General features: G+C 42.5%; 1 protein-coding gene across 3 annotated transcripts in view; it reads left to right on the forward strand.

Moving 5' to 3' along the window:
* The first annotated feature begins 1979 nt into the window (after nt 1-1979).
* The window catches only part of LOC105562931 (dual specificity protein phosphatase 12-like), a 5196-nt gene continuing 4265 nt past the window's right edge, over nt 1980-2910 (forward strand). The window contains exon 1 of one of the 3 annotated variants that reach the window (XM_012014121.1): nt 1980-2448. The gene's annotated coding sequence lies outside the window, so the exon portion shown is untranslated. The remainder of the gene's footprint in view (nt 2449-2910) is intronic. The other 2 variants (XM_012014122.1, XM_012014120.1) reach the window with 2 other exon arrangements.

The raw sequence follows: 2910 nt of genomic DNA on the forward strand, positions 1-2910 counted from the left end.
AGGAAAGCACAGGCAATAGGAATAGGGAATAGGAATAGGGAATAGAAATCTATGTAATGCCAAGACACAATGATTCGTTGGCAATAGGCGTGCTGTCCAATCATCTGCATTTTAAAACTACGTGTCTGTCCCAGTCTCCACTGTGATTGGTCAGGTAGGTCAGGCACAGGGAATAGGGAACAGAAATCCAACGCGTTGGATATTCTGTTCCTATTGCCTATTCCATATTCCATTGTGCGTCGATGCACGGTTTCTGGTAAGTTGGAATTAAGTTATTTCTGTTGCCTGTGTTATTCCCTATTCCTATTGCCTGTGCTTTCCTATTGTGTGATGCCCATTCTACACCTAGGGATGATCCTACTTGTGGCTCATCCGATACTCCCTTCTATACCTAAAGCTAATCCTACTTACAGCTTATCCGAGGAAGTATATAAAGTGTAAAAGGGTACACTGTAGTTGTACTTTGGTACGATTGGAAACCAACCAAAGTGTAAACCTTTTACACTTTATACTACTCCCTCGGATAAGCTGCAAGTAGGATTAGCTTTAGGTATAGAAGGGAGTATCGGATGAGCCACAAATAGGATCATCCCTAGGTGTAGAATGGGCATGATAGGCTTTACGTTTCGTTTGAATATTTCCGCCATTTCTGCTGCAAAGCCATGTGATTACGATAGGCGGCCGATAGGTGGCGGTGATCGTCACTTGCGAAATGATTAATTTGTTAATATTTGTAATAAAAATGCACAAAATCGTGAAAATAACGATGGGGCAATGCGAAGCAATGAAGGAGCAATCGCCCTATGTAGAATAAACTTGCAGAAGACAGTGGGAAATATGTTTTTGCAATGAAATGAATGGTTTTTTTGCAAGAATATCAATTATACGCATGGAGCTATTGATCATTTCAATGGAGCTACCGAGGAACAATTGTTCTAAGCAAAAATCAATGGGAAATGTCGATTAGACTCTTTGAGATTAGTTGTAAACGAAAGAACTGTTACGTTTCGTTTGAATATTTCCGCCGTTTATGCTGCAGAGCCATGTAATTACGATAGGCGGCCGATAGGTGGCGGCGTCGTCAGTATTAGTTTTTCTATTATAAATTATATGCAATAAATAATTAAAATAATGATGGAGCAATAAGGAGCAATTAAAGAGCAATCGTTGTATGCTGGATAGAATTGCACAAAGCTATTAGAAAAGTTCTTTATTGAAAATTAAAAATTTTACGTTTTTTGTTAATATTTCAGAAACTATTTATTTTAAAAGGGGAGCAATTGTGGATTCTAATGGAGCAATGAAGGAGCAATCATTTGATGCTGGTTAGAATTGCACAAAGCTATTAGAAATGTTTTTTTATTGAAAATTAAAAATTTTACATTTTTTGTTAATATTTCGAAAACTATTGATTTTAAAAGTGGAGCAATTGTGGAATGAAGCAATTCGGGAGCAATCGTTTGAGCTAGGTTTTATACGAAAATATGAACTCCCAGCGCCAACTTAATTCCGATCACCAAGTGGAGACTTTGCCTGTGTCCAGCAGAAGTTTGCGCTTGCTAAGCGCTTTGCGTTCATTGGATTATACTTTCAGATCTGTGCTGAAATAGAGCTATTCTTCTAGATCTATCCAATCAGCATAAAGCGCTTATAGTCCCGTCTGGGCCGTTGGGTGGTTCACACGTCTTCCGACGGAAGATTAATTTTTGATCTTGCGGGATTGCATCATCTCGCGCGTGGACCGGTTACCGGGCCATTGCATTGTCTAACTATTTAGAATATTGGTTCGACGTGGGTTTACTGTGGAGGACTAAAGGTTCGCCGTGGCCGTGTCGGCTCAGTTGTTTATGAGCCGAGTGCCTATAATAAGAATAAGAAGAGATAAAGCGCTTATTCTTAGCTAACTTCGGCAGAACACAGCCTTTATCGGCAGTACTTGATTTTTTATTTTTTATTTTTTTTTATTTTTTGGCAGTACTTGAAAATGGGTGTAGCGGAATAGTTCCAAAAATGAAAATGGGCATCAAGCGCTGGAATCAGTCGAGCGAAAACGGTAACAAGCAAAACGCCGGCATGGCCGCTCTCAGGTTTCTCTCTGGTTTGGGCCACTTCTGATTGGTTGACGCTGCGCATCCACCAAATTGCTTCACCTTGTATCTTTACACCATGGCCGAGCCTATCTTCGAGCGCACTGAGCGATGTGAGACGCGTAGCTGATTCCGAAAATTGTTATTTACACCCTCGACTACAATAATGTTAGCACTGCGACGTCCCGCGATTTATCTCGCGGTCGACCGTCACAGGTGTGTCGCGTAGATCCGAGGATCTTCAAGGATGATTTGATCGACGGCCGCCTGCAGCCGCCTGCCTCGCCGGACGCCGCAGCAGGTGGAGTATCGCACGCGCGCGCTTCTCCGTCGTTTCTCGAGTCGAAATCGCGAGTACCAAGTGAGTTGCAAGTTGAACGACGCAAAGCATGTCTCCTCGAAGTAGACTTGATGGCCGTTTGATACGTAGCGTATGTTTTTATCAGCGAAAATAACCCTTTTCTTTTGTCCAGGCAAGTTCATCCTGTCATCTCTTTACACCATTAATTCCGTTTGTCGCGACTGCCAATTAGCCGCGCCACATGACGTCCTCGCATACGTTCAGTGTTGCTTGCGGTCGAGTCTTACAACGTACTTCAGATGCGTCGTCTACAATGCATGGAGTAAGCCTGGCGCAAGGAGTAAGAGAGAACCATAGCGTTTAGCTTTTGGTGTAAGGAAGCTAAACTCGGGCGTAATTTCTTAAATATCTTCACACTGTCCGATGGCATTCTGGATTCGCCGAGCGTAAACACAAGAGCTGAAGTAGGAGTAAGGCTGATGGCAGAGAACAATCCGTAAACGCTTAAGACTGTCTCAGTCA

This window comes from Vollenhovia emeryi, unplaced genomic scaffold, assembly GCF_000949405.1.
Source record: "Vollenhovia emeryi isolate VEMERY1.0 unplaced genomic scaffold, V.emery_V1.0 DF939182.1, whole genome shotgun sequence".
In the NCBI taxonomy this organism is placed as follows: Eukaryota; Metazoa; Arthropoda; class Insecta; order Hymenoptera; family Formicidae; genus Vollenhovia; species Vollenhovia emeryi.